The sequence below is a fragment of the Phoca vitulina genome, unplaced genomic scaffold, assembly GCF_004348235.1.
Source record: "Phoca vitulina isolate PV1807 unplaced genomic scaffold, GSC_HSeal_1.0 scaffold30, whole genome shotgun sequence".
Classification (NCBI taxonomy): Eukaryota; Metazoa; Chordata; class Mammalia; order Carnivora; family Phocidae; genus Phoca; species Phoca vitulina.
The window spans coordinates 5,918,083-5,932,432 of NW_022589733.1; positions in this window are offsets into that span (position 1 = coordinate 5,918,083).

The following is a 14,350-nucleotide window of genomic DNA, read 5'->3' on the forward strand; positions in this document are numbered from 1 at the left end:
GGTTTGATGAAGACCATGGACCCTGTATCAAAATAACATTTGTAAATGTACACAATAAAATGCCCAGTTTCACAAAGGAAACAATATGTTGAAATAGAGTTTCATTCGCCATCCCCTTGGCACAAGGCTTATGATCATTGTATTCATATTTACGGTTACTCTCTAATTATAGGAAGTGATATTGGTTTCTATTTATAGTCATGACATACAATGTATAGTTTAAATGTATTTAAATTACAGAGGAGAGATGAATGAGAGAAATATACTAAGTAAATAAGCATAGGAGGTAAGACAAAATCCATGAGAATGATTATGGCATGATTGAGTCAAGAATGCTGACATACCCAAAGAGGTGACATTAGTGGTGGGAATTTCAGGCTGGTGATTTCATCAGACCAGGCTTGGAGCACACCCTACCTATCAGTCAGTCGACATCTACTTACTGAGCAGGCCCACCAAATCCAAGACACTCCTCCAGCTACGGAGATCAGGCAATGAACAAGACAAATAATCTACTCTCAAGGTGTTTCCATTCCAGTGGAAGGATACATACAGCAAGCAGAAAACTACATCTAATAGTAAGATTAACTTTGGATGCTGGTATTGGCCCTGGAGAGTCACTGGAGAGGGGGTGACTTGAGGTACAAGTGGGAATCATGAGGGAGGGAGTCTTGCTTGGCCCCAGGCCTGGTCAGTAAACAACAGGCCTCCACTCCAGCAGTGCCTGGAAAAATGCAGAGGGGCAGGCCGGGATTTCTGGATCATTATGGTGAGGAAAGGAGTAAATGTGTGTTCTCTCTCCGTCCCTCCTCTTGACACCTGGGTAAATGGCTGTTTGCACAGGCACATCACCAAGCCGCTCCCTCAAAGGTAAACAGCTGCTTCCTGCCTTCCCTGCTAGCACAGACTGGGGCCCCGAAACGTTGTGTACCCAGAGGAGAGAGGAGGTGGTCCTCCATTCATGTTTTCATTAATTCATTCAAGCAAGATTTATTGAGAGCCTCTTAAGTACCAGGCACTTTGGTAGATACTGGGAATACAGTAAGGAAAAAAGAACTTCTCCTCTGACCTCTGTCCACTCCCCTTAGAATCCAGCGTTGCCCAAGCTTAGAAGTGCTTCAGAATCCCAAGGCCACCCCGCTCATGCTGCAGATGGGAACGTCCAAATCTGGAGAGGGAAAGTGATTTGCCAAAGATGCTAAGCCAGGTCATTGTAGATCTCAAGCTAGTCAGCTCTGAAAACTCCTTTGTCAACTACTTTCAGTTGTGTGCTGCCTCTGAGGTTGTCCATCTCATACAGTATTTGGAATGGACTCTCTTGGTGTGTTCTCCATTACCAAACTCACGGCTTGGAGAGAAACCAGAGGTTCCTTCTAGAAGCACATTGAAATGTGATCCAATTCTAGGTTCTTAAATCACCACCTGGGGTGCCTGGGTGGCTCAATCTGTTAAGCATCTGCCTTCAGCTCAGGTCATGATCTCAGGGTTCTGGGATCGAGCCCCTAGCGTAGGGCTCCCTGCTCAGTGGGGAGTCTGCTTCTCCCTCTCCCTCTGCCCCTGCTCATGCTCTCTCTCTCACTCAGATAAATAAATAAAATCTCTCTTTTATTTATTTATTTTTTAATTTATTTGACAGAGAGAGACTGCAAGAGAGGGAACACAAGCAGGGGGAATGGGAGAGGGAGAAGCAGGCTTCCTGTGGAGCAGGGAGCCCGATGCGGGGCTCTATCCCAGGACCCTGGGATCATGACCTGAGCTGAAGGCAGATGCTTAACGACTGAGCCACCCAGGCACCCTAAATAAAATCTTTAAAAAAAAAAAAAATCACCACATGAACTACTTGGACTAGCTGAATCGGTCTTAACGTTTATTTACCTCATTTTCCAGGGGATGCTCCCCAATTCCAGTTTCCATGTTGCAAGTAGTACAGCCTATAGTCAGGACAAGCATACATTACATTTAACCATACCTTCCATTTTCATAACTCACTGTATTTTCAGTGGTTTCATTCGTTTGTCAAATCAGCGTTTACTGAGTCCCCACTGTGTGCCAGGCCCTGGGGAAGGGGCTGAGATTTAACGGTCAGCCAAAGACAAACATATCTCCGAACTAATCCCTACTTTCATAGTTGAGTCTGAGAGGCAAGCAAGCATCAAATAATTGTATTTATAAATCTAAATTTATCTCCGTAATAGATGCTTTTGCCAGTTCAGGTCCTCCAAGAAGCAGATGCTAGGACAGGACTAATATGCAGACTTATTTGTGAGTGAGAATAGGGAGGGGGCTGGAGAAGACTGGGAGAGCCATCAGATGGTGAAGCAGGTCTGGGGAAGTGAGAGATGGGTAGTCTTGCACCACAGGGTAGTTCCAAGGGAGTCTCGGCTAGGCCAAAGTTATCCATTAGAAGAGTCTCACGTTCTGAAGAATAGACCTGCCTTAGAGTTCCGGCTATGCTCCGTCATGGGCTGGGAGCGGCCTGTGGGAAGTGTGGCCCCAGCAGAGGGGTGGTGGTTGATTCAAGGAAAAGCAGCTGGGGCTGTCAGTCAATTAGACTCCCCTCCGTAAGAGATCTAAGAAGTACATTCTTGTGACCACCACAATTCTACAAAAGAGCGAACTCTGGTCATAATGGTAGATAAATTAGACATACTTGATCTCATCTAGGAGAACAGAGACTCCCTGAGAAATAGTCTGTGTTGAGTCAATGAGGTGAGAGTCCAGTGTTCCAGGAGAAGACAGCAAGTACAAAGGCCCTGTGGCAGATGGCAGCATGGGCTAAGAAAAGGCCAACATAGCTGAGTAGAGAGTGAAATGTCCAGCTGAAGAAGTGGCTATTAGTGGGCGGCCACACAAGACCTGTAGGCAAAGGATGCTATTTTAAACACAGGGAAGAGGGTGGAGTGCTCTGCGTGTCCCTGGATTTCCAGGTGGTTTAACTCCAGCAAGACAAGTGGGGGTGGAGGGGTGGAGAGGCTCGAGCCTCAATGTCACACACTTTTGTAAGGATTAGAATAGAGGTTACAGACTGGTGGCCCTCATAACAAATATAACCTAAAGACATGTTTCATTTGGCCCAGACACTAGGTTTAAATTTTTTGAATTTCTTGGTCACATTTAAAAGTTGACCAATTCTACACAAAAATCGGGATTACCAGCATCTCTTTAAAAAGTGAATCTAGCAACACCAGGCCCTTTCCTGCCTGCAGACAATTATCTGGTAAAGAGTAGAAGCCGAGGCCTTTTGATACAGAGCCTATTGCATGGTAGTTGATCAAATAATATTTACTGATTAAGTGTAAATGAATGAAAAGTCAGAGACCTGTAGGTCAGCATGGGCTGCGAGAAAGAAACCCCTCTTAGCCTGAAAGACAATGTGATTTAAGACTAAATCCAGGGTACACTGGTAAATATTTAACAACCAACTCTTCGGAGAGGAAAAAAAAAGTCCTGAATTGGACTGTTTCTGAATTTTTGTGCTGCAAATATTCCCAGCACGGCTGATTTCAAGCCACCAACATGCTGTTACTGAGTGTGGAATTGAAGATGCACACAAGCAGGTCTCACGTGATGGTTCAAGCCAGCTCTAGCACACCATGTATGTTAGGCTGGAATTATTACATCCCTGAAATGATGACCTTCTGGAATAGTTCCTGGAACATAGCAGGTACTCAATACCTGTTCATTAAGCCAGGAAGGGTGAAGCCTACAGATGGGAACTCAGTGGAGAACAGGAAAGGATAAGGAGGGGAATAAAGAATTGGGTGCTGGGACACCTGGGTGGCTGTCAGTTAAGCATCCAACTCTTGATTTCAGCTCAGGTCATGATCTCAGGGGGGTGAGATGGCGCCCCGTGTGGGGCTCCGTGCTGAGTGTGGAGGCTGCTTAAGATTCTCTCTCTCTGCTTCTCCCTCTGCCCCTCCCTCACCTCTCATGCTCACTCTCTCTCAAAAAAAAAAAAAAAAAAAAAAAAGGTATTGGGTGCTGATTCTGGGACTATGAGCAGGGGAATGCTGTAATTCTTTTGACTATTAACCTCTCAGATTTTTAGATCTTTCATTGGTCAAATGAAGGGGAAGGAAGTTTTGGATGATCTCTCTAAATCCTCTTATAATTCCATGATGTAAATTAGTGATCTGCAATCATTATTAAAAATTACAATCACCTTTTCTTTTTTATTTTTATTTTTTTTCACCTTTTCTTTTTTAAAAAGACTTTATTTGTCAGGGAGAAAAAGAGAGAGAGCACAAGCAGGGGTGGGGCGGTAAGCAGAGGGAGAAGCAGGCTCCCCACTGAGCAAGAAGCCCAATGTAGGACTCGATCCCAGGACCCCGGGATCATGACCTGAGCTGAAGGTAGATGCTTAACCAACTGAACCACCCAAGCGTCCCCTATAATCACCTTTTCACACAAAATGTCACACATCCCATAAAAGGGATGTACATCTGTTGGGATCTTTGATCCCCTAACTAGTTAGTTTCCCCTGAAGTCCCTGGTCATATCAAATTGGTGACCCCCCAGTGAACCACAATTCCCTATGTCCACACCCTTGTGAAGTCCCTTATCCTTGAATCTTAGCTGAGTCCATAACCTGGTCCAGCCAACAGAATGCAGCAGAGGTGAGGACAGGCCAGTTTCTGGCCTCAGCTCTAAGAAGGCTGGAAACTTCCAGAGCTGCCCAAGTCCAGATCCCCTCCTGGAGAGGACACACAGAGAGGGCATGAGAGCTCATGAGGAAAGAGAGAGACCCTAAGATGGCATGGAATGACAGCAAGAGACCCAGCCATCCCAGGGTGCCTGCCAAGCCCAGCCCCAAAACCACCTGCTAGCTGAATGTATCCATAGGGACAACCACAGGCAAGACCAGGAGTATTGCCCAGGGGAGCCCAGTTCAGATTGTAGCATTGTGAGCAAATGAAACAGTTGCTTCAATGTTTTAGATTATGTTAGGGTCTAGGTGATGTTAAAAAAGCAAAATTACCAGGGCGCCTGGGTGGCTCAGTCTGTTAAGTGGCCAGCTCTTGATCTCAGTTCAGGTCATCATCTTAGGGTATGGCATCAAGCCCCAGGTCAGGCTCTACACTCAGCATGGAGTCTGCTTAAGATTCTCTCCCTCTCCCTCTGCCCCTGCCCCTGCTCACACACTCTCTCTCTAAGAAAAATAAAATCTTTAAAGAAAAAAAAAAAAGCAAGATTACCTAACAGCCATTGAAACTGATGCATAACATCGGAAGTTGATGCATACAATGAAGAATTAGCCCCACTATTAACGAAATAGGGCAAGTCTAGGTTTACTGACATGAAATGACCACCAAGATTTACTCTCACATGAGAAAGCAACTTTCAGAAGAGTCTATAGAGTATAGTACAGGATTCCCCCTATACTATAGGAAAATAAGCATGTGTACCTGTGTGAGAGCATGTGTGCATGAACACGTACGTGTGGGTGACTGTTAATGCATAAAATGTTTCTGGAAAGATGCATAAGAAACTAGTAACAGAGTGGTGGACTTAGGACGGGGGAGAAACACTTTCACTATCCATCCTTCTGCACATATTTTTTTTTACCATATTCCCATTTATTATTGATTCAAATCATTGAAATAACATTTTGACAAAAATGAAACACAAAAGTGAGGTCTATTAACATAGTGTTGAAGATAACAAGCTGCAATACACACTATTCTGTTAACGTTGATGATATGTCTTTGATTGAATTTTACTTAGAAATAGTATATAAGAACATAGGAAAAAAATTAAAAACCTACCTTTCCAATGCATACCCTTGTCACTCATTCCATCAGAACAGGAGACCTTGATGGGGAACGGGTTCTTATCACAAGAGAGCCCAGTTCAGATTGCCTTGGGTTGGGTCCCCTAGTGCCTCGGGTTGGGTCTCCCAAGAAGCAGATCCAGAGTCAAGGATTTCAGTGAAAATCATTTATTTAGGAGGTAATTCCAAGAAGCACCAAAACAGCAGTGAGGAAGTGAGACAAGAAAGGAAAGGAAATCAATAATACATGGGTCCATGGTTAGCACGGTGGGCAGTTGGGGCTCGGACCCACTGGGGAACTCTTGGGAGACAGGGTAGAACTTGCTTCAGAGTTGTCCCACCCAAAGTGGGAGGAATCAGAGGGATTTACCATCTGCTCTCTGGGGGCATCAGTTCTCCAGCGCATCCAGCCTTCCCTACATGTAGGCTGAGATGCAGGAGAAAGTGCTGGTGGTAGGAAGTTGTCGGCAAATAGAGGAAGTGAGTGCCAAGGGGATACATGCAGGGTGCTGTGAACTTCCGCTCCCTAGAAAGCAAAGCTTGGGGCCAAAGTTTATGTGCTTTATGAGGCAGTGAAGGCGAGAAGCTATACAGGGAAGTGTATTACTTCCAGGCAAGCTGATTGCTTCGTCTTACCGGATGTCTTCTTGGAGACCATGGGAAACTGCCTTGTCTCCACCCCGTCTCTCTGCAAGGAGGAAGGAGGGTGCCTAGTGGGTGTCATGGTGGTCTTGAACCTCAGTGAAAGCAGGAAAGTCCTGGGGCAGGAGATGAGACATGCATAATGTGGGACTGGGGAGAGGAAGTGCCTGATAATCCTGAATCTGGAGGGGCTGCCGCAGGGAGCCCTTTCATGTAGAACTCAGTAGAAGCTGTAGGAAGCTGGCCTCATAATTCTGGAATCAGACCACGTCCTTGTTGGGGCTGTCCCACTACTGGCAAGGCCAGGCTGGATTTGGGGTGGTACACAATGCCTGTGGTCCAGGAGCCAGTGAGAAAAACTGAGTCAAGTCCAAGGGGAGTGTCCTGGTAAGACGCATCATCTTAGAGTACATCGTACCAAATGGCACTACTAGAACATAGAAAAGAAAGAGCTAATTACTAAGATCCGCTATCAGTTTTCCAAGAGCAGATCATGTGGTTCCAACCAATTTCCATTTTTGATCAAGGTAATTCACTGACAAGTATTGATCTAAGCAAGGCTTCTGGCCACGTCACTCATTAAATATTCTTGTGGACAACATGTCAAAACACAGATAGGATGACTACACAGTTACAAAGGGATTTGTTACAGATTTCAACCCACCCTACTCATCTGCAATCTGCAAGTCTCTAGAGATATGCCATAAGGTTCTTATCTTTACCCCTGTTGTCTTTAATATTCTTTCTTGTGATGACATGGCAGGATGGCCTAAATAAGGAAGGAACAGTTGATAGGTTTGATGACAGAATAAGGATTCAAATTGTATTGACAGGCCAGGCTGTTAGGTCAAAAACAGCCATATACCAATTTAAGCCATATACCAATCTATTTAACGTAAAAAAAAAAAAAGTCAACTGTGTAAGTATAGGTTCAGGGAGCCGGTTTGACAGTGATTGAGTCAGAAAAGATCAGAGGGTTAATTAACCCAAAGCTCCATACGATCCAACAACGGAACTGTTTTTTTATTTAAAGCAATTTTAGGCACAGTAATAAAGTATTACTTTCAGTTGAAGGGCGGTGATGGTCCTAATAGGTTCTGCGAGGGGCCTATTACATCTGGAGTACCGCGTGCTCAGTTCTGGGTGAAATTATATTCAGGGGGGATTTGGAATGCGTGTCACACAAGGAATGGTTATCAGCACTGGGATATATGAGAACAAAATGATAATATTTTCAGGGAATAATAGTGGCCTCCATCTATTTGAAGAGCATTCTGGTGTAAAAGGGAGTATATCTCGCTATATGTCTTAGCTATTGCCACATTAATGCTTATGACCACATCTATTTACCTCTTGTGTACCTACAGGTGAGCTGGAGTTTGATCTGATGTAGGCTCCTCTGTGCTTGGATCCAGGTCATGATTTGGGCCAGTTTTGTTCCCTGTGTTTCTTTTTCTTTGGGAATCAGTAGGTGCCCCTCGGAACATTTTTCTCACAGCGATTGCAGAGTACAAGAGGGCATTCCCAAATGGACACACACATTGAGAGCCTCTGTTGGCATGACATCCACCAACATCCCAATTGCTCAAATCAAGCCATCTCAAAGTCAAGGGTCAGGAAAATACACTTTATTCACTCTGAGACCATGGGAAGGGACTGAATGTATTAACACTACAGATTAGTAGAACCAATAATTCAACTCAGATCACCCTAGACTAGTAGAGCAAAACAAGGGTCAGTGGGCTATAGTTATAAAAAGATTGATTCTGGTATGATGTAATAAAAAAACGGAATGATCATGGAAACTGTCTAATAATAGATGCCGACTAGTGAAATCTTTGTCCCAGAAGAGGTTAGACAGAGTCCGATGGCTCATTTCCCAGGAGTGGCATAGATGGAATTCCTGTATCACTTAGAAAGTGAGACCCTGAGCCAGTAGCTATCGGTCCACCTCTAACCACCTACAATTTCACGATCCTGTTCTGCCCCACACCATTTTCCCGACTCTGACACCCTAAGGCTATTTTTCTCTGTGCTGTCACCTGGGGAGCTTAATTATATATGGCATATTTGTTTTCCTGAGAGTTTCACATGAGTAATCCTTGACATCCCAACTGCTTTAGAAGCATTTCAATGGTCAGGCTGGGTCTTATGCTTCTCTTTCATCATCTATGGTTACTAGCTCAGTGTTGGGCACCAAGTCCTTAGCATGGCGTTAAACCGCCACCCAACACTCAGTCCGGCCCCACGCCATCATTCTGGCCTCATCTCTTACTTTTCACACCTTGCGATGCGGTCAAGTTACTTGCGCCTCCCATACACAGTCTGTGCTTCTCAGGGCTTTGCTCCACACAATACCATTTTCTCTTAGCCTCATAAGCTCAGAGCCTACTCATCTGCCCAGGCCAAACCAAATGCTACCTTCTCCCAAATGTTTTCACTGATAATCCACCCAGAAAGAAGTCTCTTCCTCTTCTGAATAGTTCAAACACTTATAATGATGCTTAAGGTTTTCATGGGATAGAAGAGTGGTTCTGAACCCTTATTAGGGTGATTTGGGAGTATTTAAAATACCCATAACCAGGTTCCATCCCCAGATAGTCTCATATTATTGATCTGGTAATGGAAACTCCAAGTAGCAGAGGTTTAGGCAATAAAAACATTTAGTTTACTTGACATAGCAAGGTATATGGAAGTAAGTGGTTCCAGGATTGGCACAGCAGTTTAATGATGCCACCAAGAACTTAGGCTCATTCTGTCTCCCTTTGAGAATCTGCCATTCTCAATGTATCAGCAATGTCTCCCCTCATGGCTGCAAGACAGCTACTGTGACTCACATCTTCACACCAGCATACCAAGCAGGAACAAAGCAGGCATGGGAGAAGTGTTCTTCTCACATATTTCTCTTGCCAGAGAAAGAGAGCCTAGAAGTTTCCTGTGGACATTTGCTTACATCTCATGGCTAAAACTGGGACACACACCCATCTGCGGCCTATCACTGGCAAAGGAGAATGGGTTGTCCAGATTGTTTTAGGCTAAGCATGAGCCATTATTGGAGCTAGACTGTCCTGAGCAAAACCTAGGCTCTGAGCTGGGAAACAAGTAAGGAGGAATGGTGAATAAGAAGATCAGCTTGCTCACTAAATTCTATCCCTGAAACTAATCATATAATATATGTGAGCTAAATTGAATTTAAACAAAAGATTAAAAAAAAAAAAAAAAGAATAGCTTGTGTATATAGATGCCCCTATGGGACAGTAAGCTTGCTGAAGGCAGAAACATGACCACACACACAGAATCTTTATGACTTTTCAGAGATGCTCTATAGTCACTTGCCAAATAATGGAAACCTCTCTCTCCAAACCATTGTCTTTAAAGCTATTTTTATCCATTCATAATACATACAGTTCCCAGGCCCCACTTATTTTGACTTCTGAAGATGTTCATTTCCCCAGGATCCCCAAATAAAAGTCAAGTTTTTACTGTGGCCTGCAGAGCCCTCAGAGGTGTAGAAACCATCTAAACATGTGCTAACAAGTGAGGTTCCTAGAAAAATGTATTATCTATGAAGGAAACATGGATTAAGCAGAGATTAAGCAAGGATTTTGTCTTTCCTTTTATCAACTACCATGAAGCAGAACGGGGAAGGAGTAGGTCAGACAAGCCAGGGATCAAGTACAAGATCCACCATTTACTGCCTGTGTGACCTTGGGTAAATTATTTAACCTCTCTGAGTCTTGATTTCCTCACATGTAAAACATGACCTTCTCCCAGGGGTGCTCCATAGACCAATACTGATAATACCTGTAAGAACAACCACCATTCTGTGGGGGCCCATTCCATGGTGGGCCCTAGTCTAGGTATTTCCTACACATTATTATTTCTTACTTTCCCCCAAACACAATGAAGTTGGGGCTTGAATTGTTCCTGAGGCTCAGAGAAGTTGAGGGACTTGCCCAAAGTCCCACAGCTAAGGATCGAAGGTTGAGGTGTTTGACTTCAAAGCCAGTTCTGGAGCGTATCAATTGCTCAATATCTCTTGGTTTCCGTTCTCCTTTTGTCCAACTATTTGATTCTATTCTGAAGTCACCAGAATGCTTGTAGGCACTTCTTGCCCTAATCCCATAAAATTCAGCATTCTTCTTCTCTCTTTTTTCTGTTTGGGTCCCAGGTAAATGTTTAGTTTAGTTTTTTTTTTTTTTTTTAATTTATTTATTTGAGAGAGAGGGAGGGAGGCACACGCATGTGTGCGAGCACAGCAAGGGGCAGAGGGAGAGAGAGAATCTCAAGTAGACTCCTCACTGAGCTCGGAGCCTGACACGGCTCAATTCCAGGACCCTGAGATCATGACCTGAGTCGAAATCAAGACTCACATGCTTAACCAACCAAGCCACTCAGGCACCCCAATGTCTAGTATTTTTTAAGTGCCCCTACATTAAATTTCCTTGTTAATAAATACCACTTTTGGACTGTCCTGCTTTCACATAGGTTCAGAGGAAGCAGGAGAGAGGCAGGGAGACAGACCAACGAACTCCAATATCCTTTTTAGCGTTTATTCCGTCTTTATTTCAAGATGCCATGTCCCTCCCTGAATTCCCACGTCTCAGTCTCTCCTTTCCTGGAGATTATCAGCCTGCTTTCTCTTCCCTTTTCAAATATCCATGGATCTTTGTGCCCCCGGTCACTTGGGCTGTATTACACTGGGCCTCGCTAATGGCACAGTATCCTTTTTCATAATAGGGTATCCAAAATGGTACAGTAGACCTTTGTATGTGGCCAGAATCACCGCATTGATTGTAGATACCATGCACCATTCTATGGGATACCCTCATTTTCTCTTTTCGGGAAGGACTGGTGTCCGCTTTCGTCCTGCCTCTTATGAACCAGGGGCTTCTTTTCTCCAAGTCTTGAGGCTGCTATTTCCCAATCTCTGCCAGTTCCCATTTCTGCCTGATATCTGTTGACCGGGATGCCCCCACCCAGGATGGGGGCGTGGGTGGATGGACGGTTGGTGTTCTCGCCCAAGTCCGTTCTGCATATATTCCTCAAAACCTGTTGGTCTCCTGTCCACCTTCTTTCCTCCGTAAGTAGAGTCCAGTGGACACATCACTCTCTTTCTTCTGGGCTTACATAGTCTCACCTGCTTCTCATACAGGACCCATTCTCATTGCTAAGGCTGATAGAGTCACATCATAGCTTGCATCGGTAGTGACCACAGAACATGCTCTAGAAATTGAAAAAGAATACTATAATAAAAACTGTGATGTAACCTTCTTCTTGAAATATGAGCGTAGCAAAGAAATTTGAGAGGAGAGAGCCTGAAAATAGGTTAATTGCAGTTTGATTGCATATAATAAGAGCTATCAATGATTGAGCCCATAATAATGCCAGGCACTCTCCCAAACATGTTCTATACATTAGAACATTTAATCTATATAACAAGACTCAGAGGAATGTATCATCATCCCAGATTTACAGAGAAAATTAAGGCAAAAACCAGTTAAGTAATTTGCCTAATACCAGGCAGCTAGTAAGTATCAAAGGAGGGATTTGAACCCAGACTTTGGCTGATTTCCAAGTCCACGAGCTTAGCTACTGTTTCTAGGCTTCGCTTGCTTTTTGCTCCATGCACCACCTCTCTGATGTTTCCGTATTTGCTCTCTGGTTAATGTTTACTCCCTCCTCCCTAGTACACCATGTCAAGGGTGTGGCATGGGCTTTTTGCTTCCTGAATGTTCGTTACTCAATTTAAACTGGCTTTACTCCCTTCCAAAGGAACATTAGAAGTGATAGCCTAAGATGAGTGGGGAATGGAGAGCCAATTGCAGGGCACTATTGGCTACTGTATAGGATTTTTATTATATCGTTGAAGCTTTTTTGATGGCAAAATGGCCCAAATGTGATCTATCCTTCAGACAACCCCAGAGGACCTATAGGAAACCCCCAAACACCCAGGATGGGTCACTGGGTATAAATGGATTAGGGCCCTGACTCAGAGTGGTGGAGTGAGGGCAGTATTTTGGACCTTTTTTTTCCTATCATGAAATCAGTGCGGTAGAGGGAATGTGGGTTTTGGAGTCAGACCCAGGCTTGTGGGGATGACCTTGGGCAGCATTCTAGACATTTTTGGCCCACCTCAGATTCCTCAGTGGGGAAACAGATACCGATATGCCTTCCTAGGAATATTTTGTGCATTTAGGAGATTTTTGTCTATAAAGCACTCAGCAGATACCTAGCACATTGTAGATGTTCCCAAAACCGAAGCAACATCTCTTCTGAGAGACTTAGCTTGGCTCGGTCTGAGATCCCAAGTGGTCTGTGGTTCCCTCTGAGCCTCGATCCTAAGCCAATGAGTGAAACTGGACTTGTTCGCTTCTTCGCTGATTCAGTATCCTAACTTGGGAGGTAGAAGTCCTCATCCTGCTCTACCTTTTATACATTCTGGTAAGAATCACTGGGAAATCATGCAGTGTTTTGAATACCTAAAGAGCTGTTAGAAAATTCTTTTGTTTTCAGACTGAAAAGAAGGGAGGGAGGGAAGAAAACGAATTTGCAAAGTGGGTAAGATTGGTGTTTGGTACTTTTTGGTTTTTCCTTTCCCTGTCCCTTTATTCTCCCCCCACCAAAAAAGAGGGGGGAGTGTATGAGAGTCTCCCCCAACCCCCTTCCAGAGAGAGAAAGGGAGAGAGAGAAGGAGACCCATCCCTCCCGTGATCCCTCCATCATGCCAGAGAGAACTGTTTGCTTTGCTCTTATGTCCCCTTGGCTGCAGTTTTCTCATCTGTTGAAATGTGTTTATTTAGTGGCAGCTATCCTGCACACCTGCCAAGTTGTTAGAGTTGTGCAGAAAACGGCTAGTATTTAAAATGAGATGGGAGACTTCCTGGTAGAGGGGAAGGAGCACGGGAGTAAGCAAACCAGGAGTTTGATTCAGCCCTCGACAATAGCAGCATTGTGAGCTGGGCAAGTCACCTCACCTCCCCGCACCTCAGGTTCCTCATCTTGGAACAAGCGAAGCAGAAGCAGGCACCCACGCCTCGTGGGGTCAGAGAATCCATGGGCTTCCACGTGCGAAGGCACCTGGAAAATTGTGTGCTCAGGACACGGGCCATTTCTGCCATGGTCTAAGGTCAGTGTCAGGTTATGCTGGCCTTTTGTTTTGCCTTTTTTTTTTTTTGTCTTTCTCACACAGTGAAAGCAAGACACATAAATCCCCTATCCATATGCATTTTTAGGAACCTCAGAGGTGCCTGTGGGTTGTATCTTTTCCCAGCCTCTAACAAACCCAGAAGAGGGTGGGTGTAAGACCAAGTGAGTGTGAGGGGTGCCTGGGGGGCTCAGTCGGTTAAGTGTCTGCCTTCGGCTCAGGTCATGATCCCGGGGTCCTGGGATCGAGCCCCACGTCAGGCTCCCTGCTCGGCGGGGAGTCTGCTTCTCCTTCTCCCTCTGCCTGCCGCTCCCCCTGCTTGTGCTCTCTCTCTCTGTCAAATAAATAAATAAAATCTTAAAAGAAAAAAAAAAGGCCATGTGAGTGTGAGCTCTGGGTGACAAATGCACACTCCACCTAGAAGAGGCAAAGGAACTCAGTGCTGATAGGAGTGTAAGTCCAGTGTAGCCAGATTTGGTTTTTCAAGGAAGGCCAATGATCTTGACTTGTTTTTAAATGTAAAATCTACCATCTTGAAAGTACTGGCTCAAAAATAATTATAAACAATTGTAAATAATTGTCTTTTCAAAAGGGCTGAACCCCTAAACGAGTGCACTTGCCCTGTGTTTAGGTTTGGGGACTGAAATCTAGAGAGAAGGAGGCTGCTTGTCTGGTCAGCAACCGAAGCGCAGGGCTGGGGCTGCCTGCTTTGGATGCAGCATCTTGCATTCTTTGCTAGCGACAAGCAGATCTCCTGAGTTCCTGGGCACTGTTTGTTCTACCACACTGGG